Here is a 12,306-nt window from a genome sequence, read left to right as displayed (position 1 = left end):
CAAAATTAACCCCTAAAAATTGAAATTAAATTCTTGCTAACTTCCACCCATTTTAGTATTAACATTAGTTGAGTTTGTACATGTTTCACATGATTTATTCCCATCTAGTGGTACTTATAGGCATTCAATGTTCATGTATCATTCTCTTACATTTGATGATCACTTACAAAAAAATATATGTTGGAGAGAAGAATCATTCTAAGAGCACTTCGACTAAAACACTAAAAGGAATCTAAATTTGTATGATTATTCTAGGGAATTTACATGAGTGAAGATTGTTTTCCTTGAGCGTTTCCATAGTCATAAAGCGAGTCTTTCAAAAGAGTTGACCCTGGAGAACTTGACCCTAGCAATATAGCAACTTCCTTAAGCTATTTTTCAATATTGTTAGTTTTTCATGCTCAATAAATGGTAGATAATTAAGTAAATTAGAAGACGTGTGCATAGTTGCCCAAATCAAATATGTGAACTACAAGACATATGCATGCCCATAATGACCTGGAGTTGACAAATTGTACTAATTTTGAGGGAAAATACAAATAAAGAGGATACATTTCTAGTTTTGAGGAGGTTTGCAAAACTACATCAAATTATTCATTCTGGATCTAAGTACCTAAACCCCTCTTTTGCATTTAATTTCTTGGCTTAGAATTACTTGAATAAGAATGTCTAAGGAATTAACTATTTAAGAATCTTTTGCATTAAAAGTCTATTTTATTATTTTCATGGGTTGTGGAAAAATCATGTCTACAATTAACATTATTTTTTCAATTCAATATTCAAACAATTGATTGTTACGTTAATCTAGATTGATTTAGGCTTAGATCTACACTCATTGAACTAGCATATATTAACTTAGTGAAAGGACATTTTTCCTTTCCAATAGATAACACATCATTTACTTAGCAAAATATTATTGTTTTTATTGTAACACATCACTACCAAATTCGTGGTAAAGGTCTACAAGATATACCAAGTCTATTGACTCTATGACTTCGTACCATCACATACTTTTTTATAATTCAAATTGTTATAAATCATTTTTAAATTGCATTTTTTCTTTCTACATTATTTCCTCCCCTCCTTTTTACTCTATATTACATCTTTTTCATAACTAATTTTAATCTTCTGTAAATTATTAAAATATAAATAAAATTAAATACCATCAAAGTCTCGTATGACATTTGTATACTCTTTTCAACATATTTGTTGTGCATTATCATTGAGAATATTTTCCTTCAAAACTATGTTCTTGCTAAAAAGAAGGTCAATCAATTCCTTTATTAATTTTCATGAAAGGCATTGACTTTTGAACTATAATAATAACTAATAAATAAATTATTTATGAAAGAGAACAAAAAAAATTTCAATTGTGGAATAGGTAAATGATAAGTATTAATTGAATGGTATAAGATTTTTGGTTATTTGATTATTCACCTTGCATGTATTTTTCTTTTATAATGTTGTAACCTTTCTTTTTCATGCTAGTCTAATCCAAGGCATCTCACTCGATATCAAATCGTCCCGTATAATATACTCTACTTCTCTCATGATATATAATTTGTCTTTTTATTTAGAAAATAATTTTAATTTTATATTTTATCTTGTAATTACATTTTAAGTTGTAATGGGTATATTAATAGTAAATTAGAAAGTAGGGTAATTTGTAATTAATATTTAAAATTAAATCTTATTAATATATTTTAGATTTTTTTATTATTAGTAAATAATAGTCAAGGAGATTGTTATTTTAGATCATTACTTATCTTAAATTGTATGTTTGAATTATTTTAAATATTTAATATATTATTAATTTTAACTATTTTTAAATAGGTTCTACTTTATGGGGGTAGTTTCTTATATTAAAATAAAAAAAATTACATATCATATTTCATCATATCATAAGGATAATGATGCCAGAATAGACCGACTCGGTAATCATAAGACATAACAATTATATACCAACTCACTAACCAACTCTCTAACTATCAGACGTAGAAATTACATAGCTCCCTAAGGACGGTGATGATGAAAAAAGAAAATCCCCAACCCCATATCCAAAATCCTTTTGGTCTCAGTATGAGAAAATAGAGTAGGATTACTACCCATAATCTTGACCAGACCCGAAAAATCCTCTTACTAACTCCATCTTAGAAAGACACCCAAGCAACTTTCATAGCCTCTTCCTTCCCTTGTGAATATATCTATTGTTGGAGTAAATAATTCATACATTAATTATTCACTTAATTGCATTAATTCACTAAATAATCTATGCCTTAATTAGTAATTAATTATTGGCATTTATTATTTAGTTAATTATTTAATTACGGATAATTAATTAATATTTATCTCCATGCATAATGCAAACTAGGAAAAGCAAACTATGTTTAGATTTTGAGAGTTTCATGCATTTAATTAGTTTATTATTCTATTTGTGCATACGTGATTGATTCATGCATTCTGGTTTTTTTTATTGGTAATAATTATATTTTATTAGTTAAGACTAAAAGGTACATCTGCATCAAAATTTCCAAAAACAAATCGCTTCCCCAAATCACCCACAAAAACCATCCAAACCTCCCATCTAAAATCATAGTTTCCCAAAACAGTATACCGCTCAAACCTTACCCCACCCCCACATCATCAAGAGCAGAAGTTCATAATTACATCATGCCAATCAAAAATCTGGTCGAGTTATTCAAATCTTTTATAACAGAAAATGAAAATTCAAGTTTTTCAAATAAAATGTTATCTAAACAAATAGAGGCGCCCAGAAGTACCCTGGTCTAGAGAATTCCTCATCTCTCTTTCTTCACAGTTGCTCCAGTCGAGGCATGTGAGTTTTCAGTTGTCCTTTCTGAACCTTTAGCCACTAGCCCACGCGAATTCGATCCTTCTGTCACGTCACCAAACCCACTAGCCACACCACTCACTACACCCTGCCTTGCCAATTCCGTCGATAGCTTTCTTGTAATCGGCCTCCTGCATCTCATCTCATCCACCATCCTCACCTCCCCACCCTCCTAACGAATTACATCTTTGATTTCCATTATCTGGACGTAGACCACCAGCCCTTCCCAGCCTCCTCTCATGTCATCCCTAAAATGGACTCAAGCTTCCTCACGACGGCGAAGGAATTGGATTCGAGAGTGCCTCGCCCGCAAATCCACATTTTCCTCTGGGATTCCGTTAGAGAGATTGAAGCCCCAACCCAACACAACCCATTCCTTCAAGGACTCCATATTTAAACGATACTCCCGTGGAATGATCTTCTTCAGAACTTTTCTCACATCCGTGCATGAGTAGCCCAACTCTAGTCCCCAAGCCATGATGAGAGAGTAAATGTCCGCTCAACATCTATATCTGTGGCCGATAATCGCCACCTCCTCACCCAGGACCAACTGAATTGCCTTAAAAAATAATGGGTCTTTTGCAAGAAACATCTTCTCAAGCTTTTTCAGTGGGATGGGTCCCCAAAAAGTTGGCATTAGCTTGGAGGACTGTAGAGTAAAATTTGCTTCCATTCTGGTGTTCACAGAAAAAAAATTGCAGAGAAAATTACAACAAGGTCTGTCAAAACCAGTTACCTTCACCAACTTACATACTATTCTCATTAAATGCGCAAGAATACCAAAAATAGATTTAAAAGTAACACACTCCACCACCGCCACCATTTCAGAAAGCATTCCACAATAAATGTGCATTAACACGTGACCTTACTCATATGTAATATCGGCTGACAGACATGAAATTTAAAATTGAAGGCGTACCAACTTGGTAGGAAACCTTAACTCTATCTCATTATGTCTTCTTTACAATCACACCACCTCACTTCCCCTATTGCGAGCTCACATGCTTCATTTGAAAGGCCGTCAATAATGACATTTCCTCCTCTTTTTCACATGAGAGATACAAAATTCTTGGAAAGATTTAAGCTTTCCACTAATAATGTGTATGTGTTTATTCAACTTCCAACATGGTGTATTGCCTTTGATCAAAGCATTGACTAAAATTTGGGAGTCACCCTCCAGATGTACCTTTGTTGCCTTCATGTTTACTGCCACATCAGCTACAAGTAAAGCCTTTTGATCCTCCGCCTCATTATTGGTTCCATCTTGAAGCCTTCTTACACCTGTGAAGAGGATCTTCCCTTCATCATTATAGGCCACGCATCCTACACCTGAAGTCCCTGGATTACCTTTTGAGGCCCCATCGAAATTTATTTTCACCCACCCCTTCTTCGGTTTTGACCATTTCACCATCTCCCCATCAAGGGAAGCACACAAAGGATTAACCCTTGGGAACCCATGAACGGGTCTAAGTTTGATGAGAGGCCACTTGGTGAGGATGTGGCTGTCAACCAAACTATACTGGTATTTCACATAATTATGATCAACCGTCACTGAAGAGACTACTTCAGAAACAACCCACTCCACCCTCCCACACACTCTATCAATCCCTTCCCATTTATCTTGAAAGATTCTCCTATTTTTTTCTTTCCACAATTCCCAGATAACAATGGAAGGCGAGACCATCCATACACTCCGAGAGAACAAATTTGTTCTTCTCTGAAAACCAACTCTTAAGAAGATCAGTAATATTATATGGGAGGGGGACTGGGCATCCTAACTTACTCAAAACAAACCTCCAAACACCTTGAGCTAAATCACAATTTAAAATTAAGTGATCTAATGATTCCTCATGTTCTTTGCACATGACACATTGAAAAGAACCATTGAAACCCAAACACGACATTCTATCTCCTATCAGAATCCTCCTCTTCAATACCAAACAAGTAAAAACTCCCGCCTTTGGGAGACACTTAGAACTCCAGCATAGTTTGGAAGGCCAAGTCGGTTGGAGATATGCATTCTCAATAATATTGTAGCCAATTTTAATTGAGTAGGCACCTGATTTTGAACCACACCATTTGATTACATCTTCCTTCAGATTAAGAGCTAGGGAGTACTCTTCCAAAATATTTCTAAAGCACCTCTTTTTTTGTGGAGATAATGGCAACTCATCCATGTCTTTCCATTTTCAAACATCAATTACATTGGAGCGCTCTACATATAAATAATCTTTAACTTTGGTGCCCCAAGTACCCTCTGAAGCTTGTTTAATAACATCAATGTTCTCCCTCAAGTATAAAGCTGGTTTGCCATCCCAGGAATCTGTCCAAAAATTAGCTTTCTCCCCATTCCCTAACTGCCAAGTAATGTGCTCTATGATCAATTTCCTGCAAGATAGTAAAAAATTCCAAACTGCAGATCCTCTAGGGGGTTCACGAACTGTAAAAATCCTCTCATCGTTTAACGAATCCAGATATTTGTGTTTCAGAATCTAAACCCATTTGTGTTTTGGCTTTACATACATCTGCCATATATTTTTTTCTCCCATTGCTTCATTTAGAAGGCACCACCTCCTCAACCCAGCCCCTCCCGCCAGATGAGGTTGACACACCTTGTCCCATGCAACCAGGGGAATTTTATCCTATTCTCCCTTCCCACTCCAAAAAAATTTCCTCATAAATTGATTGATACTTCTAGAAGTATTGTCTAGAATTTTAAAGCACATCATGGAGTAAATGGGCATTGCAGATAAGACTGATTTCAGTAATAACAACCTACCCATAGAGGTGAGCCATTTGCATTTCTAGCCTTCTAGCTTATTCACACAACTGTCAAATAATCTCTGCCATAACTGTGTCCTATTGGGCCCCCCAAACAAAGGTGTTCCCAAAAATCTCCAGAGGAGAGAGCCAAATTAACACCCAGTATCCTAACAATTTCTCTTTGCTTTCTAATGTTAGAGTCAAAAAAGAAAATGTCTAATTTCTTCCAATTAACCTGCTGCCCAGATGCCTTGCAAAAAATATTGAGGGTTCTTTTTATGAGCCAAGCTTCTTTTAGAGAGGAGTCCCCAAACAAAAGTGTGTCATCTACAAACTATTGATGTGTGATAGCATCCACACCATTGGCAACCCAGATACCCTTCCATCTATCCGCATTTTTCAGATTCTGGATGTATCTTCCTAAGACTTCCACCAAAATGATAAAGAGAAAGGGAGAAAGAGGGTCCCCCTGTCTTAGACCACGAGAAGCTTGGAAAAATCCTTACGGGATTCCATTGAATAACACTGAGAACTAAGACCCATCTATGCATGCTTTCACCCAATTTATCCATTGGGTTGAAAATCCAAAATTTTCAAGGACACGAAACAAGAACTATCGATCTACCATATCATATGCTTTCCTGATGTCCAATTTAATAAGCATATGCTCAACCTTTGCTTTCCTGATAGAGTGAATAGCTTCATGAGCTATAATAATTCCTTCCATAAATTGATCTTCTTGGTACAAAGCCACTTTGTTCCTTCGAGATATAAATTTGAGTAAAGGTTTCAATCTGTTCATGATAACTTTGGTAATCACCTTATATATCACATTACACAAGCCAATGGGCCTAAAATCCCCAAAAGAAGAAGGCTTCTCTACTTTGGGAATTAAAGTAAGAAAGGTGCAATTTAGTTCTTTCTCCACCTTTAGATTGACTCTCATTTCTTCCACCACCTACCATACTTCATGGCCCACAACGTCCCAGAACTGTTGATAAAAAGGGACAGGAAAACCATCTGGTCCCGAAGCCTTGTTACCCACCATCGAGAAGAAGCTTGTTTCACTTCATCAACTGAAATAGGTTTACACAAAACGTGATTATGATTTTCTGAAATTACCTTTGGAATATTGCTTGAAAGAGTTTCTCAATGTAGAGAATCTAGGATCTGGCTCTTGGATAGCAACTCAGTGAAGAAGTCCACGGCTTCTTTGTTGATGTCCTCTAACTCATGCAGAACAACATTATCCATGTTCCTGATATTTGTCACCTTATTCCAAGGTCACCTGATTTTAATTGAATTATGAAAAAACATTGTGTTCCTATCTCCTTCCTTTAGCCAGCTTTCCCTTGATTTTTGCTTCTTGTAAACTTCTTCTCTTGCCAAGAGTTTGTTAAGTCTTGATTTTAGAAACTTCTCCTTATTGAAAGCATCCAAAGTCATGCCATGGTTCAAAATAGATGACTCCAAATCCTTGAGTTCCACTTCAACCATGATTATATTTACAAAAATGTTTCCAAACAACCATATTCTATTCCTTTAGTTTACCTTTGAGGTATTGCAGTTTTTTGAAAAATATAAAATCCCACGAACCAGTTCTCATAGGGGCCTCATGCCACATCGAAGAAACAAACTCCTTCAAAGATGGGTCACACAACCATATTTTTTTGAATTTAAAAGGACATCGGATCGGAGCACAATCCAGACATATGAGAAGCTCAATGGGAAAATGATCAGAAGCCGCCAAGGGTAGAACCCCAACTTCAAATAGAAGGGGTTTAGAAGCCCAGTTACCCCCCAGGAAAAATCTATCCAACTTCTCAGCAATATGCTCCCTACTAGCCCTCTGATTTGACCATGTGAAAGTCCCTTTGTTGGTCTTGACTTCCCGCAGCCCATTATCAGAAATAAAGTTTTCAAAACCTAGTTGGGATGTGGTAATACCAACTTTACCACCTTTCTTATCTCCGAAGTCCAAAATAGCATTAAAATCCCTCCCAAGCACAACTAGGTCATGGGTAAAATTACTTAAAATTATCAAGATTTGTTTCCAAGTTTCCAACTGTAAGTTGCCTCTCGTAGGTCCATAAATTTTGATAAGAAAGAAATCACAATTAATACCAAAAGAGTGGACCTTACACACCTTCCATGAATGTGAGTTGATAATCTCTTCAACCTTGATGAGAGTAGGGTTCCAAATTTTCCCCAACCCACCAGACGAACCCTACGCACTTGAAAAAATTCCTTCATAAAACCTCCTACCTCCCAGCCAACTTGCAACATCTTCCATACCAAGTTTAGTTTCTTGTAGATAGACAATATCCAGCTTCACCTGATCAAGACCTCGCTTGATCAGACAACGCTTGTCAAGGGCATTATAGCCCTTGATATTCCAACTAAGGATTTTCATTTTCCTTTAGGAAGGGGGCCTCCCTTCCTTGCTGATAGTCTAGAATGACCTTTGGAATTCCCTGTCATCACAATTTCTGAATTCTATTAGGTTTGCGACCTCTGGACTTCTTTTCTCCAATAGTTGCTTTGTCAGTTTGAGAATCATAGTGCAAAATAGTTCGGCACTCCAAAATGTCCTCCTCATCAAAGGTACCCCAATCTTCCTCATCATCCTCCCAAAGACTATCATCACCACCTTCCCCTGACCTCGCCTCTGTACCAGCATTCAAGTTGTCACTCTTCTCTTGAGCATGAAACTCCTCACCCTCTAAAGGACGAACCATATGGGAACCCACAATACTCGCATCAGTTACATTCATGCCAGCTTCCACCTTATTGAGCGCTTCCTCCACAAACTGCATAGCATCAAAATGGGATGTTGAAAAAGTCCCTCCAAATTTGTCATCCAATTTTGAATCATGTACGGAAGGCCCATCATTCACCAAATTGGGCCCCAGTGAAGGCAACACCCCTACATCTTGAGAATGTGACTGTCCAGCCGCCCTTTGTAACTTAGCAAAATGTTCCACTCTAGCTTCTAATGGGTCCTTGATAACTCAATGATGAACAGTAAGTACCAAACCGGTACTGAGAGGGGGGGGGGTGAATCAGTACAGGCAAAAAAACATTTCCTGAACCAGTTTGATTGCAGACTGTAAACTACTGGCAATCCCTAACACCGGTCCGAATCAGATTACTACCGGTTAAACACGGTGCAACTGTGAAAGACATGAACCGGTCAATCTTTTTAGCTTTTCATACAACCTACTCCCTCATTTCCACTTTGTCTTTATGCATAAACAAATAATCTATCATCAGAGATACAATGATTTACCACTAAACAAGAAATAACAAAACATCACATGAAAGAGGCATCACACACGACACACATATTTTTCATGTGGAAACCCAACTGGGAAAAACCACGGTGGGGATGAGTACCCACAAGCTGTTTTGAACTCTTTAGAAGTCCGCTTTGTTAGGAGCCTAGTCCAGTTAAAGACTGTTACAACATATTTTGTTAGGAACTGATCTTGTTAGGGATCGCTCGGTTAAGGGATGGCTAGAATACCCAGTTAAGGGTTAAACCCTGTTAGAGGTTACCTTGTTAGAGGATTTTATGAACTCAATGGCTTTGAGTCACCCTGTTAAAGGATTTACAACAAGCTGGTTAAAGCTACACTGTTAAGGGATTTTCCAACTGTTGAAGTGGTTAGAGATCAATAGGTATCACAATGATATGGTAATAGCACTCAATACCAATGCAGATCCGCTTTAGTTCCTTCCTTCTGCACACACACTATGCAGGTATCAATCCTCTTAATTGGTCTGGCAAGAATCATGTATCTTTGCACATAGATACACACACAACCTTTGTCAACAACCTCAACATGAAACACAACATCGACCTTATAGGAAACAGATAGGTCGGTAGCATAAACCCTAAACCCTTAAACACTTAGGTTGAGAAATTTAGTTGGTTCAATCCTGACCATTGAACACTTTGCATTTGAATACAACGGTCTTGAACAAATCTCAAGACATTCTCCATCATTCATTTTTCACCGCTTCTTGGAGGTGATAATCCATCACGTGTTCTCCACCGTTTGCAGAGACTTCGCACATTCCCGAGGTAGATAGGATCAATCTCCTTCATGCAAGATCCTTCACGTGCACGAGGCTAACGTGGCAACACGATCTAATCTCCATTACAATGCTAACTCATCACACACTACCATCGGTTGAAACACATAGGCTCGAAACACTTCAACTGAAAACCCTGAAGCCGAGACTACCAACCGGTAGTCATGCCATATGAACCCTTGATACAAAACATTCCATATACCAGTTCTCATTCTGACATATCGGTTCCTGTTCACAACATCATACCGGTTCACTTTGTTAGTTGCTTAACTTCAATAATCCTATTCACTCTTTATCATGTTACCGGTTCACTCTTCAGCATATTACCGGTTCTCTTTCAGCATGTTGACATCAATGACAACACAATATCATTATGTCAACATATTCTGCACATATGCCAACAATCTCCCCCTTTGGCATTGATGGCAATATACAAAGATATCTCTCTTTTTGCATCACATCTTCTCCTTAATACTGCAGATATCTTTTCCACTTCACATCTTCTCCCCCTTTGACAACAATGTCAAAGTGGAGGCACAAGCTTCCTTGTTCCATTATGCTGCTCCCCCTGAGGAGTAGCATCCTTCAACACATCAATCCTCTTAGATAGGTAAACGTAGCCTTCGATAGAGGCTTGGTGAATATGTCTGCTAACTGCTCCTTACTCGAAACATGTTCCAATACCACCACTTTGTTTTGAACCTTTTCCCTCAAGAAATGATACTTGAGTTCAAAGTGCTTGGTTCTAGCATGTAAAACCAGATTCTTGGAAATGTTAATTGCACTTGTATTGTCACAGAATATACTTACTGATTCAGATACAGGAACTTTGAAGCCATTCAATACATGCTTCATCCAAATAGTCTGGGTGCAGTTCATAAAAGCTGCAACATACTTCGCTTCTGCTGTAGACTGAGAGATACAACTCTGCTTTTTACTCATCCATGAGACCAGTCTACCACCGAGAAAGAATGCACCACCAGTTGTGCTCTTCTGGTCATCTACATTACCAGCCCAATCAGCATCTGTGAACACTTTCAGGTTGAAATCATTATTGTATCGATACCATAATCCATAGTCAATAGTTCCCTTCAGATATCTAAGAATCTGCTTGACTGCTACCAAGTGGGATTCTCTTGGGCTTTGCTGAAACCGAGCGGTATTACCCACTGCATGTGCAATATCTGGTATGCTATGCACTACATAATGCAACTTACCAATCATTGATCGGTATTCCTTCTCATTTACCAATGTTGAGTCATCTTCTTTTGATAGTTTACAACCGATCACCATTGGTGTACCAATTGGTTTACTGTCTTCCATGCCAAAGATCTTCAACACCTCTTTGACATACTTGGACTGAGTAATAAAGATTCCATTTTCCATTTGTTGAATCTGCAGTCCGATGAAGAACTTAATCTCCCCTATGAGTGACATTTCAAACTCCTTTTTCATCTCATCTGCAAAGTCATGACTCATCTTGTCATCTCCACCAAAGATTATGTCATCAACAAATACTTCGCAGATCAGAATCTGATCTCCTTCTGATTTCAAGTAGATATTGCTATCTTCACTTGTTCTTTCAAATCCAATCTTCACAAGATGGGAATGCAAGCGTTCATACCATGCTCTTGGTGCCTTCTTTAGTCCATATAAGGCTTTATGTAGCCTACACACCATGTCACTGTCTTCTGATAGGGCAAACCCATCTGGTTTCTCTATATACACCTCCTCTTCAAGTATTCCATTTAAAAATGCAGATTTTACATCCATTTGGTATACCTTGAACCCTTTAAAAGTTGCATATGCAAGAAGCATACGAACTCCTTCCAATCTTACTACTGGAGCAAAGGTTTCTCCATAGTCTTCTCCTTCTTCTTGGGCATATCCTTTACATACTAGTCTGGCTTTGTTCCTTACCACTGTGCCATCCTCATTCAGCTTATTTCTGAAGACCCTTTTGGTTCCAATGACATTTTTATGCTCTGGTCTGGGTACCAAAGACCATGTACCTTTCTTCTCTATCTGGTCAAGTTCCTCCTCCATTGCCTTGATCCAGTCTTCATCTTTATGTGCTTCTTTGAATGATTTAGGCTCCAATTCAGAGATCATACATGAGCTTTCTTTGACCTTTCTTCTTGTAAGAATTCCTGCATCTTTGTCTCCTATGATCTGCTTTTGATCATGATTGAGTTTGACATACCTAGGTACATTCTTAACAACTTCCTCTTGCTTTTCTTCATCATCTTCATCAGCATCAGCATCTACCAGTGTAGGAGCACAATTACTAGTACTGGGCTAATTAGCAACCGGTTCCCAGAAGGTTATTATCGGTTCATCTCCTACATGCTCTCTGTCAGTTTCCTCTGATTTCTTAGAGTTTTCATCAACCCTAACATTGATTCTTTCAACAATTCTCTGAGTCCTATTGTTGAAACATTTGAGAGCTTTGCTCTTAGTGGAATACCCTAGGAATATTCCCTCATCACATTTAGCATCAAACTTGCTCTGATGTTCACTCCTCTTGATATAACATTTACTACCAAACACTTTGAAGTAGCTCACCACTGGTGTCTTTCCGGTCCAGTACTCAT

Source organism: Cryptomeria japonica, chromosome 9, assembly GCF_030272615.1.
Source record: "Cryptomeria japonica chromosome 9, Sugi_1.0, whole genome shotgun sequence".
In the NCBI taxonomy this organism is placed as follows: Eukaryota; Viridiplantae; Streptophyta; class Pinopsida; order Cupressales; family Cupressaceae; genus Cryptomeria; species Cryptomeria japonica.
This window is presented reverse-complemented; position numbering follows the sequence as displayed.